The sequence below is a fragment of the Nicotiana tabacum genome, chromosome 20, assembly GCF_000715075.1.
Source record: "Nicotiana tabacum cultivar K326 chromosome 20, ASM71507v2, whole genome shotgun sequence".
NCBI classification, from domain to species: domain Eukaryota; kingdom Viridiplantae; phylum Streptophyta; class Magnoliopsida; order Solanales; family Solanaceae; genus Nicotiana; species Nicotiana tabacum.
Window position 1 is genome coordinate 97,457,980 of NC_134099.1, and position 27,664 is coordinate 97,485,643.

At 37.8% G+C, this 27,664-nt stretch overlaps 1 pseudogene; it reads right to left on the minus strand.

The window, feature by feature from the left end:
• Positions 1–5,774: 5,774 nt before the first annotated feature.
• LOC107809233 (ABC transporter B family member 27-like) lies at positions 5,775–27,606 on the minus strand (annotated as a pseudogene).
• Positions 27,607–27,664: the final 58 nt, after the last annotated feature.

Sequence of the window (27,664 nt, forward strand, 5' to 3'; positions counted from 1 at the left end):
TGGCAAATGATCAATGAAGGGAATATGCCTTGAATGAAACGGCACGTGGGACTCGTACACTCTTGGTCTAACGGGAGGTGGAGCATGCTCCCTCGTTAAATTAGGTTCGGCATTCTCTTCCTCCTAATCATCACCCTCGTCAGGGAAGGGTGTTTCATCTCCAGATTTATCAGCATTGTCGTCATAATCACTATTCTCTTCCTGGCTCTTCGCATCTGTGAGATCCCGAGTAAATACGTCATCTTCGGGCAATTGAGTGAGGACAGGACCATCAAGTTGCTCGTTTTCACTGCACAACCAAAGAAATAATGAGTTACTGAATCTGTCCAAACAATACATATAACTTTATATATTCACTTACAAATCATAATGTGTTGATATCACATGATGCACATTATAATGTTAATGTTGACTCCCGGATGGACCACCATGATCCAACACACCAAAACGAGGCATATTCCAACTGGCTGTTGGTTTATAACTTGTAAAATTCATATCTGGTCGGTACCCTCTGTGGAATATTTGAGTGTTAATACAAATACAATACACAAAAATATACATTGTAACACAAAGGAAAATTGAAGTTTACCACTCGGTTTGTGGATTATGTATACTAGGGAAAATATTATTTTCTCACTCCTCATTCGCCCGTGGAGATAAGTTTAGATACGGCCAAATTCTTTCAGCCGGAACCTATTCGGCTAAAACTATTCCAAAATAACCACCCGATGATTGAGGGATTTCCCTACTTTGCGCAAGCTCATTATTGCGAACATCTTCAGCCTTGACGTACATTTCCAACAGTTTTAGCACAATAAATTTCCTGTATTCATTCGGAGTCCCCAAAAAATCTCTCAGAGTTTCATCGTTTTCGATGTTAAACTTAGCATAACAAGCAACTCCTTGCGAAGTCACAGAATACGGATGTCTTCCGGTTATTTTAAGATTCACTGAACGATTGCTCACATCTTATTTTTTTTTATATATATCAACAATACCAATTTATCGTACTCCATTGTAAGTGGCAAGTTAACATGAGACTGTGGAGATAAACTATAGCTTACTGAGTTATTCGCCACCACAACCTCCCCCCCCCCCCCAATATAATGAAACCCTAATTTTTCGCTCTTCAGACATTATAACAAAATGCAAAACAACTTAACAAAGAAAAATTTCAGAACACTTGAAGATGTTTATGAATGGAGTTTTACAAAATCCTTCACCTCTTTAAATAAGGCAAAAATCAATTCGGGGGTTCAATTATTTGAGGTATAGCGTCTTTTAAAAAATGTTATACCCAGTTGAATTATTGTTATGTCAGTTAAGCACAGAAGAATTATTTGTGGGCCCACTTAATATGTATAGCGTTTTAGTAAAGAATGCTATATATATAGCGTTTTTTTGAAAAAATGCTATACCTAACTGGCCAAATGGCCGTTAAAGTATAGTGTGGTTCCTAAAAACGCTATATATATTTTGGTTACAGTTTTTTCTCATATATTTTCGTTCTTTAAGTTCAAAAAAATCACATTTTGGTTCCGGACTCCCTGTAACCCATCATATATATATCTCTATTTTGTTATCACTTTTCTCTCTCCAAGCACTAAAAATGTAAGTATAAAATATTAATACTATACTTTATCAAAAACGACATGAATAAAGAGACATGTTCTCTGCAAGAAACGGTTCGATTGGATAAAAAGAAGCCAAGATAGAGAGATTTTGTTGTTGGGTTGATTTCTTTAGAAAATTTACTTTGCATTATCACAGTTGCACCACCTTATCTTATCTTCCCGACAAACTTTTTTCTAGACTCCCTTATTCTATAAATTTATTTATTATACATTGCGTTCCAATATATAAGATATTTGAAATTGAAAAGAATTTCCACATTTCTACCACTTTCTTCACCCTTTTTTTTTCCTCGGGACTCTCTAGCAGAGCTCAGAAAGAGAAAAAATATTATTGGATTTAATTCATATACATTGACGTCTAAAACTTTTTTTACGCTATTGATATAATTTAATTTGCTGTAAAAAATTATTTGTCTTTCTTTTTAAGTTATTTATTCCATGTATTTAATTATTAGCTACCTGCAATTATCTTTTTGGATCATCTAACAGTGTAAATATGCTATCAAAAATCATAAGGGGTCGTACGGTCTCTCTTTTAGTTTCCACATGATTTTCATCGCTACAATTGATGAGCTGGGGATTGCATCATTGACAAATTGAGCAATCAAACAATCACAAGCATCATGCTAATTGTTTGCCTCCTAACCCTTTGTGCCCTTACTTTCACAAAGTACATTTTCTTGGAAAACTCTTGTTCTGTATGGAGCTAACTGCTGGAGTAGGTGTAAATGCGTAATGTGATCATAATTTTGACTTTCTTTGCATGGAAATTTTCGAAGCCCTAGCTTGTAGCTCGTGGTTTCCTTTTTTTTAGTCCATGCACCTACTTTTTCAATTCCCTCTCTTCTTGCCCATAAAATGTACTGTTGAGCTGAGCATGTTCAAATGTGAATATGTTTGATAATTGACATACTAGGTTCAATTATATAAAAGAACCAAGTTTTGTGGAATTGGTAAACAGATATAATATGAAAATAACAAGAGATAGAGAACCAGTCTTGCAGCTGAATGATGTCCAGGGCTCATCAAACACGTGAATATTGAATAAGTGTGCAAGTTGAATTCCGGAAAGAAGTCAGTTTGTGCGCAATAAGGAAATATCTTAGGGTTAGTCTCCATGGCTATAGAGATGTAACCTAAAATAATCACTCCTTGAAGTTAGTGAAGTTCGAAGGAAAATCTCACGAGGGTAGATCATAATTCTTGCTCCCTTGAGCATGGAGGTTTTCATGTAAAAATCCTTATGTTCTTTATAGTCCGCACTTTACTAGCTATTTGTATATGTTCTAGGTACATCAAAGAATCTGATTCTTTGGTTCGAAAAAATCGGCTAAGACATAATTTACCTCTTGTGTCCCTAAAATAACATGTACTAGAGGCTGTCACAAACTCTTTTTTTTTCCACATGGTTTTTAGTACCCCTGTATGAAGCTCCAACTAATTCGGAGTTGTGCCGCGCTTAAGGCTCGTGTAATAACCTGAAATAAGTTATATACTAATTAATCGTGAGGTTGAAGAAGTAATTTTATTGATAGTTATTGGGTCAAATACTAAGCTTGTGTAGAAAATTATTATAATATATAAGGTAGTATACCATATAACAATTAGTGGACCTAATTTATAATTAGACATATACCAGGAGTAGTATAATAATCCTAGATAATAAAAGGGATTGAAAAAAAAATAATTTAGGCTCAAACCTTATACTGCTATAAGTTTAGGTATATACTTGGTTCTCTGAGGAAAGAAGATTAGAAGACAAAAACACTGTGTCTGCGTGAGTACATTAGAAGCCGTCACTACGGGGTCATTCTTCAAATTATAAGGCGTGAGGACCATTGTAGGGAAAAGACCAATTGTAAGGTATGTCTATTTTTAATATTTACATATAGTAGTATTCATGGAATTAGATAATCTTGACGACGATGGTTGGGACAATCATTATAACAGAGATGTGCTTAAGAATGAAATAGAAAATTAATCATGATGTCATGATTGCATATAATAAAGAGTCTACAATTAAAACCTTGCTATGGAAATTATATTAATTGTACTTTTCGGCTTCAAAATTTGGAGACTCAATATTAGCTAATGAGTGGATAACAAAAAAAGAAGAGGGAATCTATTCGAAGGAAATAGTTATAAATTTACAGAAAGTTTTTACCCAATTAGAATAATAATTATATAATGATGGGATTCAAGAATTAGAAATTTTTCCATCAATATACTGTTCCAGTTCTTTAATTTGGAGATAAAAGTATCATGCCATGATTACTATGTGTTTTTGAACTTCTGAGAAAAAGACAACATGATGGCTTCTGGAACCACCTCTATTTCGACATTTTAGTTCACTATATAGTGCCTCGCATGGTATTTATTTGTGTACAAATTTTTCTTAATTAGCCGAGGCTTTGACTTTGATTTTGATTTGTCCCGAGATTATGGAAATTAATTACCTAGACTAATTAGGACATGCCATTCAATATTTGGATAGATTGAGGACATTGGAAGCCGTTTGGTTGGTGTTTTAGGAGTTGCAAGGTTCGAGAACTCCGCTTTAGCGAGGTAAGTGAGACTTTAAGCTTTGATGCTTGCTTTTCCAAAACTCGTTTTGAAAGTATTTTTTTTGTCTGGTCCATGTGTTGGGACGAGCGTGCGCTTGGTAGAATCGGTGGTCCTTGACCAGCCGCAAATATATATTATTTTGTAAAAAGCTAAAATAATTTAATTAGTGATTTGTGATGTAGCGTGATGTGGCGTAGCCTCGTGCTATGGCGTTGGAGTGTTAGAAATTATTTCTTCGCTGCCGTAATATATTTGGGGCATTGTGTATGCCGCCGTGATAGATTTGGGGCATTGTGTATGATGTCGTGGACTCGTTGGGGTGTTTGGTTAATTTCCTACACTGTCGTTAATGACAAGTCCTTAGTGTAGATTGTGTTGAGATATATGTAGTATTGTTATTAATAACTGTTTGGACCTTATAGAGTAATTATACGATAAAAGGAATTTCTGTGCATATTATTTGTGTGCTTGTTGTGCATTTGTATTTTCTAACACTTGTTCTAGAGGTATTTAGAGTGGCGGGTCGAGGATCTTACTGGATTATATTTACGTATAACTCACTCCTTACCTGCATGTCTATGCAGATACTGTTGGTGAAGACGAAGCTAGTAGCCGGCGAGTTCGCTAGACTTGATTCAGTTGTTGAGGTGAGCCGCCGCATTGTTTGTGGAGGCTGCCTAAAGAGCCTTTATCATTTATTCATATGAGGTCTTTTGTAATTCTCTTAGATGCTCCATGGTCTAGTGTGGGATTTGGTCTAGAGTTTTAATCTAAAAATTTTGAGATATTAATTGTTCGTAATAGTTACCAGATTATTTGGATACTCATTTAATTAATTAAATACTGCAAATCAATCGCTAAGGTAAGAAAGTAAGGTTCGCCCGGCAGGTGGTGTTAGCTGGGTGCCAGTCACGTCTAGGAGGTAGTTTGGGGACGTGACAGCCCGTTAATGGAGAAGTGCTCCCAATTAGAAAGTTTTTCATTCTCAAAGCTCAAACTCGAAATTTTTTGTAAAAGATGGACGGATTTTATCCATCACATTGCAGCCCTTAATGGTGGTTGTCACAAACTTTATAAGGACATGTACTATATAAAGAATACCATATCCTCATAGGCAGATTCAGAGATTTTAAGTTAAAATGTAAAAAATCAACTGCACTATCTAGATACTCCTCTTTTTTTACTTGAATGTCAATTTAGTGGACGTGTATTTTTCACTTATATATCTAGAGGTGGAGTTGAAGATAGTAAGATTTTCAATCCGTGATGTACCATTAAATCTATCTGATCTATCATTGACTTGAACTATCTTCAAAAGTTGCCACAAGTTCATTCTCCTAATATATTTATGTTAAGATTAATCAATGATCAGTTATGTATTTTAATTATCTTCTAGAGTTTCCACACTTCATTTTCCTAAGACGTGTTGAGATTAATCTACAAACAGTTTATAGAACTTACAAAATAAGTGTAATTTGATTGTTCGAATATGTCATTTCACTCTTTTCCAGGTTATTCACCCATACTATGAACAATTATATGTAATTAACTTTAAAATAACTTGGTTGTGTAAAGTACTTTTACATTGTAAAGGCTCTATATCGCATTCAATGATCTCTGGCATGAGAAAAGAATAAAAGGGTGACTGATTTTATTTGTTTAGATGTGTACTCATTCCAATAATTTTCAGGTATACTCTTATAGGCAATACAACATGAACACACAATAACAACAGCCTGTAGAATGTAGATCTTGAATTTGCCAGGCGAGTACACGATTTATTCATACGCTGTGTTGTCTCTGATCCCTATTAATGTAGTTCTACTGACGAGGCGATGTACACTTCAGCTTGTTGATGCTTGCAGTTGTCGTCGAACAAGAGCAGTGTAAATTCCATCCATGACCAGAAGCTCGTCATGGCTTCCACTTTCCACAATCTGACCATCAGAAACAACTGCTACAATGTCTGCACTTTTCACAGTAGAAAGCCTATGTGCTATTACAAGCACTGTCCTGCCTCTCATCAGAGAATCCATAGCATCCTGTTAGCATTGACACATCAAAATTAACAGAAAGCTTTTCTATGGATTGGAAAGTAAGAATATCAATGAGAATACTTGGAAGCACTACAAATAAGTGTATTCCCTCTGTGTTTTAGTTTGACTAGCACGAAGTTTATGAAGGTAAAGTCTTGTGGTGTTAAACTAAAGGAATGTATAACATACCAAAAATACCATTTTAAATGCCATGTTGTTCCTATAAGGGAGTGTCATTAAAGGTAAAATGGGAATGCACGACTAGAAACTTACTAAATATAGAAAACTGTCACTCTTTTGTAAATAGAACTCTTTTGTAAATAGACTAAAAAGGAAAGTAAGACTCCATATATTGAAACGGAGGGATATAATATGGAAATATGAGCATATATAAGGTCGAAAGTTCATACTTGTACAAGGTATTCGCACTCAGCATCGAGAGCACTAGTGGCTTCATCAAGAAGTAGAACTCTAGGTCCATCAACAGGGCCCTGGCAATTGCAATTCTCTGCTTCTGCCCTCCTGATAAACTTAGTCCACGTTCTCCAACAACAGTTTGATATTTATCCGGAAAGGATTCTACAAAGTCATGAGCATTAGCCCTTTTCTGCACCATTATTAGTTGACAAAGACGAATCATGTTTTTGGGTGAAAACAGAGTGAAAGTGTAACAAGTCTTGAATTTTGGGACAGAAATTGAATTTACCGCTGCCTTTTCTATGTCAGCACTGCTTGCTTTGCCATCAAACCCGTATGCAATGTTCTCTTGTATTGAACAGTTGAAAAGAACAGGTTCGTGGCTCACTATACTAATCTAAATTAATGTAGAAGTTAAGATTTGGATATTTTAGAAATTTGAAGACCACTACTCAATGATAAGTTGATTAGTACTAATATTGTTGAAACAATAAAGCCTTTAGACAGACAGCTCAATATGGCATGCACAACACATTTGAATTATTAAAGGAGAGCCTTCTATAAGATATGGAGATACTTAATCGTAGATGATGAGATCATATTACCTTTTTGTGTAAATATTCATTTGGTATTTCAACCAAAGGAACCCCATTGAGCAGTATATTCCCCTTAAGTGGATCATAGAACCTCTCTATCAAGTTAGCAGTGGTTGTCTGTGTTGAAGTTTGGCAAAATGCCAAAGTCCCACATTGGTTGGGAGTTAAGTTTGGGGGGGATTTTTCCCCTATAAAAGAAGGCCTAATGTTTAGGATTGATACACACCTCTCATTTGCCTTCTCATCTGTTTAAGGCATTTGTATCTTCTCTCTTTAGTATTATTTCACTTGTATTTTTGGAGTGGAATAAAATATTTGGTTGTGTCCGAGGAGTAGGCAAAATTAGCCGAACCTCGTAAATTCTGGTGTTCCCTTTATTGTTGTTTTATTGTCTTATTTATTATTTGGTGGCTGTCATAATTTTTGGTATAGTAGTTGTGACTTATTCACACTATATACATTTGGCTTACGCAACAATTGGTATCAGAGCCAAGGTACTGTCTAAGTATGCTCTGTGGTTGCAGCATAGTCTGATCTTCCACATCAGAAAAGATTTATCTTGGTAACTGAGTCAAGGTTCTGTCTGAGTATGCTCTGTGGTTGCAGCTTAGTCTGATCTTCCACACCAGAAAGGAAATAATCTTGATTTGTGTCGTCAGCTATTAAATAATATTTGTGTCAAAGATGGGAGACAATAAACAAGAAGAATCTACATCAAGTGTCAACAATACGTCATCATTGGCATCTTCGCTTATGACAAGAATTGTGTCAAATGCGAAATTTGCGGTCGAAATATTTGACGGGTCCGGACATTTTGGGATGTGGCAAGGCGAGGTTCTAGATGTCCTTTTTCAACAAGGGCTAGATCTGGCCATTGAAGAAAAGAAACCAGATGTTATTGGAGAAGAAGATTGGAGAATTATCAACCGTGTTGCTTGCGGTACCATTCGATCCTACCTTGCTAGAGAGCAGAAATATCCATACACAAAGGAAACTTCTGCAAGTAAATTATGGAAAGCACTGGAGGATAAATTTTTGAAGAAAAACAGTCAAAATAAATTGTACATGAAGAAGAGACTGTTTCACTTCACCTATGTTCCTGGTACCACGATGAATGAACATATCACCAGTTTCAATAAGTTGGTTACAGATTTGCAAAATATGGATACAACTTATGATGATGGTGACTTGGCCTTGATGTTGTTGGCGTCACTTCCTGATGAGTACGAGCACCTTGAAACTACTCTACTCCATGGAAATGACGAAGTTTCTCTCAGAGAAGTTTGTTCGGCTTTGTACAGCTATGAACAAAGAAAGCGAGAAAAACAGAAGGGCGGAGAAGGAGAAGCACTATTTGTGAGGGGTCGTCCTCAAAATCAAACGAGGACAAAGAAGGGAAGATCCAAGTCAAGATCCAGACCCAGCAAAGATGAATGTGCCTTTTGTCGAGAAAAAGGGCACTGGAAGAAAGACTGTCCGAAGTTGAAGAATAAGGCCAAACATAACAATGGAAAGGCCATTATGGATTCAAATGTAGCTGATTGTGATGATTCAGACTTCTCATTAGTTACAACAGAGTCATCAACATCATCAGACATATGGTTGATGGACTCGGCTTGTAGCTATCATATGTGTCCCAACAGGGACTGGTTCATGGAATTTCAAGAAGGAGAATATGGAGTCATCCACACAGCGGATAACAACCCTCTTACCTCATATGGCATTGGTTCAATACGATTAAGGAACCATGATGGAATGATCAGAACATTGATAGATGTTCGATATGTACCGGATTTGAAGAAGAATCTCATCTCTGTGGGAGCCCTAGAATCAAAAGGGTTCAAAATCATTGCAGAAAATGGAGTGATGAGAGTATGCTCCGGTGCACTAGTGGTAATGAAGGCTAATCGGAAGAATAATAATATGTACCGCTATCGTGGCAGTACAGTTATTGGGACAGCGACAGTAACATCCAGTGACGACAAAGAGGCAGAAGCAACCAAGCTATGGCACATGCGCTTGGGACATGCTGGAGGAAAATCCTTGAAAACTCTATCAGATCAAGGATTGTTAAAAGGAGTAAAGGCTTGCAACTTGGAGTTTTGTGAGCATTGTGTCAAAGGGAAACAGACAAGGGTTAAATTTGGTACAACGATCCATAATACTAAAGGCATTTTGGATTATGTACACTCTGATGTTTGGGGTCCTTCCAAAACACCTTCATTGGGTGGGAAGCACTATTTTGTAACCTTTGTTGATGATTTTTCTCGAAGAGTGTGGGTGTATACAATGAAAAACAAAGATGAAGTGCTGGGAATTTTTCTCAAATGGAAGACGATGGTGGAGAATCAAACAGGCAGGAGGATCAAGTGTATTCGCACAGACAATGGAGGTGAATACAAAAATGATCATTTCAATAAGGTCTGTGAAAATGATGGCATCGTCCGACACTTCACTGTTAGACATACACCACAACAGAATGGAGTGGCAGAACGTATGAACCGGACCTTGCTGGAGAAGGTACGGTGTATGTTGTCCAATGCTGGCTTGGGCAAAGAATTTTGGGCTGAGGCAATTACATATGCATGTCACCTCATTAATCGTCTACCATCTGCTGCTATTGATGGCAAAACACCATTTGAAAAATGGTACGGAAAACCTGCTGTAGATTATAACTCTTTGCACGTGTTTGGCTCAACTGCATATTATCATGTGACGGAGTCAAAATTGGATCCAAGGGCAAAGAAGGCTATTTTTATGGGAATTACTTCTGGAGTCAAAGGATATCGCTTATGGTGCCCTATGACAAAGAAAGTAATATTCAGCAGAGATGTTACCTTTGATGAATTTGCTATGGTAAATAAGGTAACAGAAGATACCAAACAAAATGAAGGTGCTTCTAAGCAGGTGGAGTTTGAGGGAAAATTTATTTTTCCTACACAAGAAGCAGAGGAGGAAACAAATGAAGATTACCCTCTGGAAGGAGAGCCAGTAGAGGAGATTCCAACTCAGGAATCTCAACAACAACTTGAATCAATAGCAACCAGCAGGCCAAAAAGAACAATAACGAAACCTGTTCGTCTCATAGAGACGGTTGCTTGTGCAACCTCAATTGTAGCTGATGATGTTCCTACTACTTATAAAGATGCTGTCCAAAGTTCAGAAGAAGATAAGTGGAGGATTGCCATGAATGATGAAATACAGTCCCTTCATCAGAATCATACATGGAGATTGGCCAATCTCCCGAAGGGAAAGAAAGCAATTGGGTGCAAATGAGTATTTGCAAAGAAGGAAGGATTTCCTAACCAAGTAGATGTTCGATACAAAGCAAGATTGGTGGCCAAAGGATATGCTCAAAAGGAGGGAATTGATTACAATGAAGTGTTTTCTCCAGTTGTAAAACATTCCTCCATTAGAATTATGTTGGCTTTGGTAGCACAATTGGATTTGGAACTAGTTCAGATGGATGTAAAAACTGCGTTTTTACATGGAAACTTGGAGGAAGAAATCTACATGACTCAGCCAGAAGGATTCAAAGTTGCTGGAAAAGAAAATATGGTGTGCAAACTTGAAAAATCGTTGTACGGATTGAAACAATCTTCTAGACAATGGTACAAGCGATTTGACGAGTTTATGTTGCGGCAAGGGTACAAGAGAAGCAAATACGATCATTGTGTGTATTTGCACAAGCTTAAAGATGGTTCCTTTGTATATCTTCTCCTATATGTTGATGATATGTTGATAGCTTCCAAGAATTCGGAAGAAATTGATAAGTTGAAGATTCAACTGAAGAAGGAGTTCGAGATGAAGGATTTGGGTGAGGCAAAGAAAATTCTTGGCATGGAGATAATTAGAGATAGACGTTCAAAGAAACTCTGTTTATCTCAAAAGGAATATTTGAAGAGAGTACTTCAACGTTTTGGCATAGATGACAAGACTAAGCCAGTTAGTACTCCACTTGCTTCCCATTTTAAGCTAAGTACTACTATGTCGCCAATGGATGAAGCTGAACGAGAGTATATGTCAAAGGTACCATACGCAAATGCTGTTGGTAGCTTGATGTATGCAATGGTTTGCACAAGGCCTGACATTTCACAAGCTGTTGGAGTTATTAGCAGATATATGCACAATCCAGGGAAGGAGCATTGGCAAGCTGTGAAGTGGATTCTACGGTATATTCATAATACTGTAGATGTCGGGTTAGTTTTTGAGCAGGAAGACAATCAGTTTGTAGTTGGATATTGTGACTCAGATTTTGCGGGTGATATGGACAAACGAAGATCAACTACTGGTTATGTGTTTACTTTTGCAAAGGCACCAGTTAGTTGGAAGTCTACTTTGCAGTCAACAGTTGCTTTGTCTACAACAGAGGCAGAGTACATGGCTATTACAGATGCTGTGAAAGAGGCACTTTGGCTTCAAGGATTGCTAAAGGAGCTTGGTGTTGAACAAAAAGGTATCACAATTTTTTGTGATAGTCAAAGTGCTATTCAATTAGCGAAGAACCAAGTTTATCATGCAAGGACGAAGCACATTGATGTTCGGTATCATTTCGTACGAGAAATCATAGAAGAAGGTGGAGTCACGGTGAAGAAAATTCATACTACAGAGAATCCTGCTGATATGCTAACAAAGGTGGTGACTGTGGTCAAGTTTTAACATTGTTTGGATTTGATCAACATTGTTGAACACTGAAGATTGAAGATGAAGACACAACCAAAATTTGTTATTGAGAGAGAATTGAAAATGTGGAATTTTGCCAAGGTGGAGATTTGTTGAAATTTGGCAAAATGCCAAAGTCCCACATTGGTTGGGAGTTAAGTTTGGGGGGGATTTTTCCCCTATAAAAGAAGGCCTAATGTTTAGGATTGATACACACCTCTCATTTGCCTTCTCATCTGTTTAAGGCATTTGTATCTTCTCTCTTTAGTATTATTTCACTTGTATTTTTGGAGTGGAATAAAATATTTGGTTGTGTCCGAGGAGTAGGCAAAATTAGCCGAACCTCGTAAATTCTGGTGTTCCCTTTATTGTTGTTTTATTGTCTTATTTATTATTTGGTGGCTGTCATAATTTTTGGTATAGTAGTTGTGACTTATTCACACTATATACATTTGGCTTCCGCAACAGTCTGTAATCCAACCACGAGCTTGTTAGGATAAAAGTTTATCATCACAAACCTCATAATATCACATTAGCAGGTATTGTGTATATATGAAGTTTACTTTTCCTCCACCACTCGGACCAACAAGGGCAACTTTTGATCCTGGTCTCAATCTTAGCGATATACCCTGTTAATCCAAAGAAAACAAAAATAATAGGTGCTCTGCATAAGAGTTGTTTTTTAAGTCTCCCGACCAACTTTTACAACTTCAAATGGCTTCCTTTTTTAATCCTCCAAACAGTAAACTAACTAACTTTACTGTGAACACACCACAAAGACTTCTAGGCGCATTTCAAAGTTTAAAAGAAAACACTAAGAGTATCAGGTTAGATACTATGACTTGGCTACATCAAATTATAATAGGACAAAATGTTTCTGATATCTTTACGTATGTCAATGTCACTGTTGATACGCGAAAAAACTAAAATTTTACCTTGAGTACCATATGACTTGGGCGAGATGGGTAAGCAAACCATACATCATCCAGTTCAATGCCTCCATCCGGGTCACTGCACTAAAAGTCAAAATGTTATTAGAAGTATTTTTATGGGTCTTAACTTTCACAAACAAGTAATTAATCACCAGTGGAATACAAGCTTCTAACCACCAGCTATCCATAGGATGCTGTTCGTGGTTGAAGAAGGACGAACTAACCTTGTAGGACACTTGTCTCCTGATGTAGGCATGCTTGAGACACGATCTAGAAGCTGAAAAACTCTCCTACTTGCTCCTGCAGCTTTCATCGCTGTCGTATATAAACCTGATAGAGACGATATCGAGGATCCAACTGCAAGGAATTCAGTTGTGAATGAGGCCTCATAAATCAAACATCGTTTTCTTTTATGTAATAAACCGAAATGCAACTGATTGTATGGAACTATGTAGAATTCAGGAAATGTGCATTCTAGGTTTGATGATTAATTTCAAACTTGCCATTACATGATAAAGACAAGTGTGAGGAAGCATTACGGATATGCAGACCACAGAAACATAGGTATACAGCCACGTAATTTTTCTAGTGTATGCTTTATTATATCAAGACGACAAGGTCACTCTGAGAAAGCTGAGAATATTCAGAAGCTACATCTAATCAAGTGGTTATGGTCACTGTCTAATATGACAGAACAAAATCCTGAGAAATCCTCAGCACCAGATATAATATCTGAGTAACGTATATTTTGTAAAGCTTCTCTTAAGCATGTGATCTATCAAAATCTTATTGAGGTAGCTGCTAGGATTGTTCCTCAAGTAAATTTTTAGCTAGTTACTGTTTTAGGTGAAAGAAAAGGAAATGGAATGGCTTCTCTAGATAACAATTCCAGATTACACCATTTTTAATAACATTCCTTCTCCTGGCCAACTCGATTTGCAATATAAAGAAAAGGAAAACTCATGGGATTATTTACCTGTGAGGCTATAAAGAATGAAGGATGTCAGAGATCCTGCAGTCATGGAGCCTGTTATTGTTGCGGAAGCCAAATGTATATAGTGTGAATAAGTCACAACTACTATACCAAAAATTATGACAGCCACCAAATAATAAATAAGACAATAAAGCAACAATAAAGGGAACACCAGAATTTACGAGGTTCGGCTAATTTTGCCTACTCCTCGGACACAACCAATATTTTATTTCACTCCAAAAATACAAGTGAAATAATACTAAAGAGAAAAGATACAAATGCCTTAAACAGATGAGAAGGCAAATGAGAGGTGTGTTTCAATCCTAAACATTAGACCTTCTTTTATAGGGGGAAAATCCTCCCCAACCCTTCTTTTCCCACCGATGTGGGACAAAAGGTTTTGCCAAACTTCAACAAATCTCCACCTTGGCAAAATTCCACATCTTCAATTTTCTCTCAATAACAAATTTTGATTATGTCTTCATCTTTAATCTTCAGTTTTCAACAATGTTGATCAAATCCAAACAATGTTGAAACTTGACCGCAGTCACCACCTTTGTCAGCATATCAGCAGGATTCTCCGTAGTATGAATTTTCTTCACTGTGACTCCACCTTCTTCTATGATTTCTCGTACGAAATGATACCGAACATCAATGTGCTTCGTTCTTGCATGATAAACTTGGTTCTTCGCTAATTGAATAGCACTTTGACTATCACAAAAAATTGTGATACCTTTTTGTTCAACACCAAGCTCCTTTAGCAATCCTTGAAGCCAAATTGCCTCTTTCACAGCCTCTGTAATAGCCATGTACTCTGCCTCTGTTGTAGACAAAGCAACTGTTGACTGCAAAGTAGACTTCCAACTAACTGGTGCCTTTGCAAAAGTAAACACATAACCAGTAGTTGATCTTCGTTTGTCCAGATCACTCGCAAAATCTGAGTCACAATATCCAACTACAGACTGATTGTCTTCCTGCTCAAAAACTAACCCGACATCTACAATATTATGAATATACCGTAGAATCCGCTTCACAGCTTACCAATGCTCCTTCCCTGGATTGTGCATATATCTGCTAATAACTCCAACGGCTTGTGAAATGTCAGACCTTGTGGAAACCATTGCATACATCAAGCTACCAACAACATTTGCGTATGGTACTTTTGACATATACTCTCGTTCAACTTCATCCTTTGGCGACATAGTAGTACTCAGCTTAAAATGGGGAGCAAGTGGAGTACTAACTGGCTTAGTCTTGTCATCTATGCCAAAACGTTGTAGTACTCTTTTCAAATATTCTTTCTGAGATAAACAGAGTTTCTTTAAACGTCTATCTCTTATTATCTCCATGCCAAGAATTTTCTTTGCCTCACCCAAATCCTTCATCTCGAACTCCTTCTTCAGTTGAATCTTCAATTTATCAATTTCTTCCGAATTCTTGGAAGCTATCAACATATCATCAACATATAGGAGAAGATATACAAAGGAACCATCTTTAAGCTTGTGCAAATACACACAATGATCGTATTTGCTTCTCTTGTACCCTTGCCGCAACATAAACTCGTCAAATCGCTTGTACCATTGTCTAGAAGATTGTTTCAATCCGTACAACGATTTTTCAAGTTTGCACACCATATTTTCTTTTCCAGCAACTTTGAATCCTTCTGGCTGAGTCATGTATATTTCCTCCTCCAAGTTTCCATGTAAAAACGCAGTTTTTACATCCATCTGAACTAGTTCCAAATCCAATTGTGCTACCAAAGCCAACATAATTCTAATGGAGGAATGTTTTACAACTGGAGAAAACACTTCATTGTAATCAATTCCCTCCTTTTGAGCATATCCTTTGGCCACCAATCTTGCTTTGTAGCGAACATCTACTTGGTTAGGAAATCCTTCTTTCTTTGCAAATACCCATTTGCACCCAATTGCTTTCTTTCCCTTCGGGAGATTGGCCAATCTCCATGTATGATTCTGATGAAGGGACTGTATTTCATCATTCATGGCAATCCTCCACTTATCTTCTTCTGAACTTTGGACAGCGTCTTTATAAGTAGTAGGAACATCATCAGCTACAATTGAGGTTGCACAAGCAACCGTCTCTATGAGACGAACAGGTTTCGTTATTGTTCTTTTTGGCCTGCTGGTTGCTATTGATTCAAGTTGTTGTTGAGGTTCCTGAGTTGGAATCTCCTCTACTGGCTCTCCTTCCAGAGGGTAATCTTCATTTGTTTCCTCCTCTGCTTCTTGTGTAGGAAAAATAAATTTTCCCTCAAACTCCACCTGCTTAGAAGCACCTTCATTTTGTTTGGTATCTTTTGTTACCTTATTTACCATAGCAGATTCATCAAAGGTAACATCCCTGCTGAATATTACTTTCTTTGTCATAGGACACCATAAGCGATATCCTTTGACTCCAGAAGTAATTCCCATAAAAATAGCCTTTTTTGCCCTTGGATCCAATTTTGACTATGTCACATGATAATATGCAGTTGAGCCAAACACGTGCAAAGAGTCATAATCTACAACAGACTTTCCATACCATTTTCAAATGGTGTCTTGCCATCAATAGCAGCAGATGGTAAGCGATTAATGAGGTGGCATGCATATGTAATTGCCTCAGCCCAAAATTCTTTGCCCAAGCCAGCATTGGACAACATACACCGTACCTTCTCCAGCAAGGTCCGGTTCATACGTTCTGCCACTCCATTCTGTTGTGGTGTATGTCTAACAGTGAAGTGTCGGACGATGCCATCATTTTAACAGACCTTATTGAAATGATCATTTTTGTATTCACCTCCACTGTCTGTGCGAATACACTTGATCCTCTTGCCTGTTTTATTCTCCACCATCGTCTTCCATTTGAGAAAAATTCCCAACACTTCATCTTTGCTCTTCATTGTATACACCCATACTCTTCGGGAAAAATCATCAACAAAGGTTACAAAATAGTGCTTCCCACCCAATGAAGGTGTTTTGGAAGGACCCCAAACATCAGAGTGTACATAATCCAAAATGCCTTTAGTATTATGGATCGTTGTACCAAATTTAACCCTTGTCTATTTCCCTTTAACACAATGCTCACAAAATTCCAAGTTGCAAGTCTTGACTCCTTTTAACAATCCTTGATCTGATAGAGTTTTCAAGGATTTTCCTCCAGCATGTCCCAAGCGCATGTGCCATGGCTTGGTTGCTTCTGCCTCTTTGTCGTCACTGGATGTCATTGTCACTGTCCCAATAACTGTACTGCCACGATAGCGGTACATATTATTATTCTTCCGATTAGCCTTCATTACCACTAGTGCACCGGAGCATACTCTCATCACTCCTTTTTCTGCAATGATTTTGAACCCTTTTGATTCAAGGGCTCCCACAGAGATGAGATTCTTCTTCAAGTCTGGTACATATCGAACATCTGTTAATGTTTTGATCATTCCATCATGGTTCCTTAATCGTATTGAACCAATGCCATATGAGGTAAGAGGGCTATTATCCGCTGTGTGGATGACTCCATATTCTCCTTCTTGAAATTCCACAAACCAGTCCCTGTTGGGACACATATGATGGCTACAAGCCGAGTCCATCAACCATATGTCTAATGATGTTAATGACTCTGTTGTAACTAATGAGAAGTCTGAATCATCACAATCAGCTACATTTGAATCCATAATGGCCTTTCCATTGTTATGTTTGGCCTTATTCTTCAGCTTCGGACAGTCTTTCTTCCAGTGCCCTTTTTCTCGACAAAAGGCACATTCATCTTTGCTGGGTCTGGATCTAGACTTGGATCTTCCCTTCTTTGTCCTCGTTTGACTTTGAGGACGACCCCTCACAAATAGTGCTTCTCCTTCTCCGGCCTTCTGTTTTTCTCGCTTTCTTTGTTCATAGCTGTACAAAGCCGAACAAACTTCTCTGAGAGAAACTTCATCATTTCCATGGAGTAGAGTAGTTTCAAGGTGCTCGTACTCATCAGGAAGTGACGCCAACAACATCAAGGCCAAGTCACCATCATCATAAGTTGTATCCATATTTTGCAAATCTGTGACCAACTTATTGAAACTGGTGATATGTTCATTCATCGTGGTACCAGGAACATAGGTGAAGTGAAACAGTCTCTTCTTCATGTACAATTTATTTTGACTCTTTTTCTTCAAAAATTTATCCTCTAGTGCTTTCCATAATTTACTTACAGAAGTTTCCTTTGTGTATGGATATTTCTGCTCTCTAGCAAGGTAGGATCGAATGGTACCGCAAGCAACACGGTTGATAATTCTCCAATCTTCTTCTCCAATAACATCTGGTTTCTTTTCTTCAATGGCCAGATCTAGCCCTTGTTGAAAAAGGACATCTAGAACCTCGCCTTGCCACATCCCAAAATGTCCGGATCCGTCAAAAATTTCTACCGCAAATTTCGCATTTGACACAATTCTTGTCATAAGCGAAGATGCAATGATGACGTATTGTTGACACTTGATGTAGATTCTTCTTGTTTATTGTCTCCCATATTTGACACAAATATTATTTAATAGCTGACGACACAAATCAAGATTATTTCTTTTCTGATGCAGAAGATCAGACTAAGCTGCAACCACAGAGCATACTCAGACAGAACCTTGACTCAGTTACCAAGATAAATCTTTTCTGATGTGGAAGATCAGACTATGCTGCAACCACAGAGCATACTTAGACAGTACCTTGGCTCTGATACCAATTGTTGTGGAAGCCAAATGTATATAGTGTGAATAAGTCACAACTACTATACCAAAAATTATGACAGCCACAAAGGGAACACCAGAATTTACGAGGTTCGGCTAATTTTGCCTACTCCTCGGACACAACCAATATTTTATTTCACTCCAAAAATACAAGTGAAATAATACTAAAGAGAAAAGATACAAATGCCTTAAACAGATGAGAAGGCAAATGAGAGGTGTGTTTAAATCCTAAACATTAAGCCTTCTTTTATAGGGGGAAAATCCCCCCAACCCTTCTTTTCCCACCGATGTGGGACAAAAGGTTTTGCCAAACTTCAACAGTTATAGCCAAATAAGCTCCATAAATCACCACAATAATAACTGACAAAGTTGATGCTGCGCTCAGCCCTCCAGAAAATAGACCAACCACTTTCTGTAACCGAAACATGGTAACAAACAAACCTCACTAATTAAGTTAATATCCATTATCTTGTAAGTAAAAGAGAATCAATTCACGAGTATGCTCACTGCTTGTCGAAGTCCTAGCTTTAGGGTCTCATCAACCTTCTCTGAGTAGCCTGATATTGCATATTTTTCTTTTGCAAATGATCTCACTGTTCTGATAGCCCCAAAAGATTCCTACATATTTACAAATTCAAGAGAAGCTGCATGGTCTCAAAAAGGCAATTACAGGCATGCGATTGTAAAATCGCACGAAGTAAATACCAACCTCAGCAATGGAGGCAGCTGCTTGAGTTTCATGTGACAGCTCCTTCATATAGCGCCCAAATTTACGAACACCAATGGAAATGATAGGCACAACAACCAGAGACAGCACTAACCAAGTGACAGATCACTAATGAGGAGTAGTAGTATGTAGGGGTAGTTAGTGGGGGCGTGGGAATCTTGATTATAGAGATACTCACATGTCAACTTCCAGGAAGATGAGAACATGAATCCAATCCCAATAAGTGCAGTTGTTAGGTTTCTTAAAGCTTCTGATAGGTTGGTGGTTGAAGCATTTTTGATGATTTGGGTGTCTTCTGATAGCCTGCTTAACAGTTCCCCTGTCCGAGTCACATCATAGAAGGCTATTTCCTATAAGAACTATAAATCATCAAGCAGAAACAAGTGGCTCAACTCTGAACCAAGACATTTTGCTGTGCTGTGGCCATAGTCAAGTAAAAAGTACTTCAAAAGAAAAGATTGTGTGCAAACATTGAGAAGAATAAAGAGAAACATGAAAAAGTGGGAGAAGAAAGGAGGAATTTACTTGCTGGATAAGGTGACTAAACAAATTCTTTCTCAGACGAGCAACAACCCACTCACTGACGGAAGAAAACAACCATGACCGTAATGCAGTGGACAGAGAGCTGAAAAGAATATTTCACGGCATGAAAACTTGGGAGAAAAAAAAAACAAGCTAAAGTATGCAAAATGCAGCAACCATGTTACAGTATCTTTTAATGAGAATCAAAGAGTTCACTACGACAAAATTTGGACAAGGCATATTACTTATTTATGGGTCTCCAGAGCAAATGGCACACAACAGACTCCTCACTCTCTTCACTAGATTTGGTGAAATCTGGTGCCGATAAACTATTACGCAGACTGGTGTTGAAGTTTGGCAAAATGCCAAAGTCCCACATTGGTTGGGAGTTAAGTTTGGGGGGATTTTTCCCCTATAAAAGAAGGCCTAATGTTTAGGATTGAAACACACCTCTCATTTGCCTTCTCATCTGTTTAAGGCATTTGTATCTTCTCTCTTTAGTATTATTTCACTTGTATTTTTGGAGTGAAATAAAATATTGGTTGTGTCCGAGGAGTAGGCAAAATTAGCCGAACCTCGTAAATTCTGGTGTTCCCTTTATTGTTGTTTTATTATCTTATTTATTATTTGGTGGCTGTCATAAATTTTTGGTATAGTAGTTGTGACTTATTCACACTATATACATTTGGCTTCCGCAACAATTGGTATCAGAGCCAAGGTACTGTCTAAGTATGCTCTGTGGTTGCAGCATAGTCTGATCTTCCACATCAGAAAAGATTTATCTTGGTAACTGAGTCAAGGTTCTGTCTGAGTATGCTCTGTAGTTGCAGCTTAGTCTGATCTTCTACATCAGAAAGGAAATAATCTTGATTTGTGTCGTCAGCTATTAAATAATATTTGTGTCAAATATGGGGGACAATAAACAAGAAGAATCTACATCAAGTGTCAACAATACGTCATCATTGGCATCTTCGCTTATGACAAGAATTGTGTCAAATGCGAAATTTGCGGTAGAAATTTTTGACGGGTCCGGACATTTTGGGATGTGGCAAGGCGAGGTTCTAGATGTCCTTTTTCAACAAGGGCTAGATCTGGCCATTGAAGAAAAGAAACCAGATGTTATTAGAGAAGAAGATTGGAGAATTATCAACCGTGTTGCTTGCGGTACCATTCGATCCTACCTTGCTAGAGAGCAGAAATATCCATACACAAAGGAAACTTCTGCAAGTAAATTATGGAAAGCACTGGAGGATAAATTTTTGAAGAAAAACAGTCAAAATAAATTGTACATGAAGAAGAGACTGTTTCACTTCACCTATGTTCCTGGTACCACGATGAATGAACATATCACCAGTTTCAATAAGTTGGTCACAGATTTGCAAAATATGGATACAACTTATGATGATGGTGACTTGGCCTTAATGTTGTTGGCGTCACTTCCTGATGAGTACGAGCACCTTGAAACTACTCTACTCCATGGAAATGACGAAATTTCTCTCAGAGAAGTTTGTTCAGCTTTGTAGAGCTATGAACAAAGAAAGCGAGAAAAACAGAAGGGCGGAGAAGGAGAAACACTGTTTGTGAGGGGTCGTCCTCAAAATCAAACGAGGACAAAGAAGGGAAGATCCAAGTCAAGATCCAGACCCAGTAAAGATGAATGTGCCTTTTGTCGAGAAAAAGGGCACTGGAAGAAAGACTGTCCGAAGTTGAAGAATAAGGCCAAACATAACAATGGAAAGGCTATTATGGATTCAAATGTAGCTGATTGTGATGATTCAGACTTCTCATTAGTTACAACAGAGTCATCAACATCATCAGACATATGGTTGATGGACTCGGCTTGTAGCTATCATATGTGTCCCAACAGGGACTGGTTCATGGAATTTCAAGAAGGAGAATATGGAGTCATCCACACAGCGGATAACAGCCCTCTTACCTCATATGGCATTGGTTCAATACGATTAAGGAACCATGATGGAATGATCAGAACATTGATAGATGTTCGATATGTACCGGATTTGAAGAAGAATCTCATCTCTGTGGGAGCCCTAGAATCAAAAGGGTTTCAAAATCATTGCAGAAAATGGAGTGATGAGAGTATGCTCCGGTGCACTAGTGGTAATGAAGGCTAATCGGAAGAATAATAATATGTACCGCTATCGTGGCAGTACAGTTATTGGGACAGCGACAGTAACATCTAGTGACGACAAAGAGGCAGAAGCAACCAAGCTATGGCACATGCGCTTGGGACATGCTGGAGGAAAATCCTTGAAAACTCTATCAGATCAAGGATTGTTAAAAGGAGTAAAGGCTTGCAACTTGGAGTTTTGTGAGCATTGTGTTAAAGGGAAACAGACAAGGGTTAAATTTGGTACAACGATCCATAATACTAAAGGCATTTTGGATTATGTACACTCTGATGTTTGGGGTCCTTCCAAAACACCTTCATTGGGTGGGAAGCACTATTTTGTAACCTTTGTTGATGATTTTTCCCGAAGAGTATGGGTGTATACAATGAAGAGCAAAGATGAAGTGTTGAGAATTTTTCTCAAATGGAAGACGATGGTGGAGAATCAGACAGGCAGGAGAATCAAGTGTATTCGCACAGACAATGGAGGTGAATACAAAAATGATCATTTCAATAAGGTCTGTGAAAATGATGGCATCATCCGACACTTCACTGTTAGACATACACCACAACAGAATGGAGTGGCAGAACGTATGAACCGGACCTTGCTGGAGAAGGTACGGTGTATGTTGTCCAATGCTGGCTTGGGCAAAGAATTTTGGGCTGAGGCAATTACATATGCATGCCACCTCATTAATCGTCTACCATCTGCTGCTATTGATGGCAAAACACCATTTGAAAAATGGTACGGAAAACCTGCTGTAGATTATAACTCTTTGCACGTGTTTGGCTCAACTGCATATTATCATGTGACAGAGTCAAAATTGGATCCAAGGGCAAAGAAGGCTATTTTTATGGGAATTACTTCTGGAGTCAAAGGATATCGCTTATGGTGTCCTATGACAAAGAAAGTAATATTCAGCAGAGATGTTACCTTTGATGAATTTGCTATGGTAAATAAGGTAACAGAAGATACCAAACAAAATGAAGGTGCTTCTAAGCAGGTGGAGTTTGAGGGAAAATTTATTTTTCCTACACAAGAAGCAGAGGAGGAAACAAATGAAGATTACCCTCTGGAAGGAGAGCCAGTAGAGGAGATTCCAACTCAGGAATCTCAACAACAACTTGAATCAATAGCAACCAGCAGGCCAAAAAGAACAATAACGAAACCTGTTCGTCTCATAGAGACGGTTGCTTGTGCAACCTCAATTGTAGCTGATGATGTTCCTACTACTTATAAAGACGCTGTCCAAAGTTCAGAAGAAGATAAGTGGAGGATTGCCATGAATGATGAAATACAGTCCCTTCATCAGAATCATACATGGAGATTGGCCAATCTCCCGAAGGGAAAGAAAGCAATTGGGTGCAAATGGGTATTTGCAAAGAAGGAAGGATTTCCTAACCAAGTAGATGTTCGCTACAAAGCAAGATTGGTGGCCAAAGGATATGCTCAAAAGGAGGGAATTGATTACAATGAAGTGTTTTTTCCAGTTGTAAAACATTCCTCCATTAGAATTATGTTGGCTTTGGTAGCACAATTGGATTTTGAACTAGTTCAGATGGATGTAAAAACTGCGTTTTTACATGGAAACTTGGAGGAGGAAATCTACATGACTCAGCCAGAAGGATTCAAAGTTGCTGGAAAAGAAAATATGGTGTGCAAACTTGAAAAATCGTTGTACGGATTGAAACAATCTTCTAGACAATGGTACAAGCGATTTGACGAGTTTATGTTGCGGCAAGGGTACAAGAGAAGCAAATACGATCATTGTGTGTATTTGCACAAGCTTAAAGATGGTTCCTTTGTATATCTTCTCCTATATGTTGATGATATGTTGATAGCTTCCAAGAATTTGGAAGAAATTGATAAGTTGAAGATTCAACTGAAGAAGGAGTTCGAGATGAAGGATTTGGGTGAGGCAAAGAAAATTCTTGGCATGGAGATAATTAGAGATAGACGTTCAAAGAAACTCTGTTTATCTCAAAAGGAATATTTGAAGAGAGTACTTCAACGTTTTGGCATAGATGACAAGACTAAGCCAGTTAGTACTCCACTTGCTTCCCATTTTAAGCTAAGTACTACTATGTCGCCAATGGATGAAGCTGAACGAGAGTATATGTCAAAGGTACCATACGCAAATGTTGTTGGTAGCTTGATGTATGCAATGGTTTGCACAAGGCCTGACATTTCACAAGCTGTTGGAGTTATTAGCAGATATATGCACAATCCAGGGAAGGAGCATTGGCAAGCTGTGAAGTGGATTCTACGGTATATTCATAATACTGTAGATGTCGGGTTAGTTTTTGAGCAGGAAGATAATCAGTCTGTAGTTGGATATTGTGACTCAGATTTTGCGGGTGATATGGACAAACGAAGATCAACTACTGGTTATGTGTTTACTTTTGCAAAGGCACCAGTTAGTTGGAAGTCTACTTTGCAGTCAACAGTTGCTTTGTCTACAACAGAGGCAGAATACATGGCTATTACAGATGCTGTGAAAGAGGCAATTTGGCTTCAAGGATTGCTAAAGGAGCTTGGTGTTGAACAAAAAGGTATCACAATTTTTTGTGATAGTCAAAGTGTTATTCAATTAGCGAAGAACCAAGTTTATCATGCAAGGACGAAGCACATTGATGTTCGGTATCATTTCGTACGCGAAATCATAGAAGAAGGTGGAGTCACGGTGAAGAAAATTCATACTACAGAGAATCCTGCTGATATGCTGACAAAGGTGGTGACTGCGGTCAAGTTTCAACATTGTTTGGATTTGATCAACATTGTTGAACACTGAAGATTGAAGATGAAGACACAACCAAAATTTGTTATTGAGAGAGAATTGAAAATGTGGAATTTTGCCAAGGTGGAGATTTGTTGAAGTTTGGCAAAATGCCAAAGTCCCACATTGGTTGGGAGTTAAGTTTGGGGGGATTTTTCCCCTATAAAAGAAGGCCTAATGTTTAGGATTGAAACACACCTCTCATTTGCCTTCTCATCTGTTTAAGGCATTTGTATCTTCTCTCTTTAGTATTATTTCACTTGTATTTTTGGAGTGAAATAAAATATTGGTTGTGTCCGAGGAGTAGGCAAAATTAGCCGAACCTCGTAAATTCTGGTGTTCCCTTTATTGTTGTTTTATTGTCTTATTTATTATTTGGTGGCTGTCATAAATTTTTGGTATAGTAGTTGTGACTTATTCACACTATATACATTTGGCTTCCGCAACAGGTACTTCCACAAAACAGCAGCAAGTCTCATTGAGATGAGGAATTGATAAGGAACCATTGACAGGTCGCATGCAGGTCCTCCACAGCGTTGAATCTCAGAGCCTCATTTTATATTTTACTCTTATGAAATGAAAAAATTGGTGAACTTAAAACAGTAAAAATCTAGCCTAAGTGTGCGCCTATTTCTTCAAAAAACACTTCTGAAAATTGAGTTAGAACTTAGAAGGAACCTCTTCGTAAGTGCTATCAAGTCTAAAGTGATGGAGTTCAGTTCTAGGAAATGTATCATCTCTTCAAGATACCATATCCAGTAAGGAAAGAATAATAATCTCACAGAGCAAACGAAGCAAGGATTTTAATAGGTACTTGATAGATGTACAAGATAAATGACAGGAAAAGGGCAGAGATTCCCATACCCAGTAACAACTATTAAGATAATAGCCATTATCGTGTTTTTCACGGCTTCTAATGCTTCAGCTTGCTGTTGAGGGGTTTGTATGTCTCTTGATACAATGTCAATTACCATGCCACCAAATTTCGGCTGCAATGGGTAAAGTACAGCATCAATAGGAGATCCAAGAAGACTGGCAAAGGGCGGATGTCCACAACTGAGTTTTAGTGGAATCTTACTGTTGACGTTGAAATAGGTACTACATGCTTTATGTGATCTCTTATCTTTCCTTAATATTGGTTTAAGTTTCAGGTATAGTAATAAAAAAAAGTGTGAAACTCAATTACTAAACTCTCAGCATTTTCAAAACTCTAATGCGATGAGATGTTAAGAGAGAGTAACAAAAGTGGAATGAGAATGCTATACTATGAGAAGGTTTGTTGTTGATGCTATCAGCAATGCAATAGTAGCAAAAATTAGCTTTCCTGCATCTGACTTTGCCTGAAATCAAACACAGTTAGCAGTATTGATGAAAACTAGAATACCTGACATTCAAATTTTTGAGTACTCACCAGAAGAAATACTCTACAAAATCCAACATTGGCAGCCTGAATTCAAGCACAATAAGTCAAGATCTACACAAGGGAGCTGCTTTAAATGAGGGAAAAAGCGAACGAGCCAGCAGAAAAAGCAATCACCTCTGCTTCTCCATGCTCAAGATCAGTCCCAGGACCACTAGAAGTGCCTTCCTCATTTGTCTTCACCCGAGCCTAAAAGTGTTGCACTCAGCAAATGTCAGCAACTACTTCTACTCATTTTTTGACCAATTCGAACCTTAAAAAGTGTATATTTATGTTTGTGTATCTACATATATAAGAATTTTTACTGAGCTCAGCATTCGGTACACTTCATTATTCCTTCTCCATACAGAAAACTATTTACTAAGCGCTGCTCAGGTTATCAGCATATATAAAGTAGCAGAAGCTTTAAAAAAAGAGTCCCTTTCTAAATTAAAAGGGAACACATAAGGGGGAACCAAATATCATATGAACTATTGAACCCTACAGTAAAATTCCATAATGTAGGAAGCAAGTCCTATACCTTAGAATTAAGATCACAACTTTGCGCTTAATGCTTCAGGTAACACATAGCACCCAGCTATCTAACGGCTGTTACTGCATCTAGTAAGGCAGCCAGAAATTATAACAAGGGGATTCAAAAAACGCGCAAGAATGTCATATCTGGGATTTGAACCTAATTAAATTTTGTCTCCGCTTTAATCCCGCAAAATTTTTCCCAAAAAGTCTCACACCATTAAGAGATCTTTACATCTTATACGTAGGCTCCCAATTTTTCAGTTACCAATGTGTGGTACTTTGTTCGCGCACCCAACATCACCTTCACCAGAAGCTTCCCTTGTGTAATTCAATAACATATACTCATAGTACATAGGTGTGGCAAAATAGTTAAAAAGAAAACAGTTAACCACCTATATTATCCACTAAAAAATGGGTTAAATAATGAACTTTTTTAAAACGGGTCAAAAATGGATAAGAAGTATATTATCCATTTAGAAAATGTATAACCAATATGTTTGACATTTATCCTCAAGTTAGGGAAACTAAGAATTATTCATATGCAAAAAAATTCCAGCACCAAAGAGAAAACAAAAACAAGAAGAAAAAAGAAAAGAACAAAAATCATGAGAAAGCCTTCATTTTTGTTACTATACTATGCTTTATTTAATGAGTAAGGTAAAAAAGAGAAAGCTTACATCTTTTTTTAACAGGGACACTCTTTCGCTTCCCGTAGACATTATGGATCGTGCAGTCCAATCTAAAAGCTTTTTCTTGCCCATTTCTACCATCCAAAATAGTACTATTAACAAGAAAATCTATATCACTCTACTGCAAACGAAAAAGAAAAAGGTTGGTTGAAAGTTGGCTTAGAATGGACGCTACACTTTGAAGCAAACAATTAGAATGGACATTTATGTGTGTGTCTATGGAAGATTGAAAGTGGATACGTTGCAACCTGACTTATTAGTTACTCACGTATCAGTTAATGTCGACACCATTTAACAAATGTGAGTGTACTATGAATGTACCATTTGCAAAGCGGCTATAAAAAGGAACAAAAAGG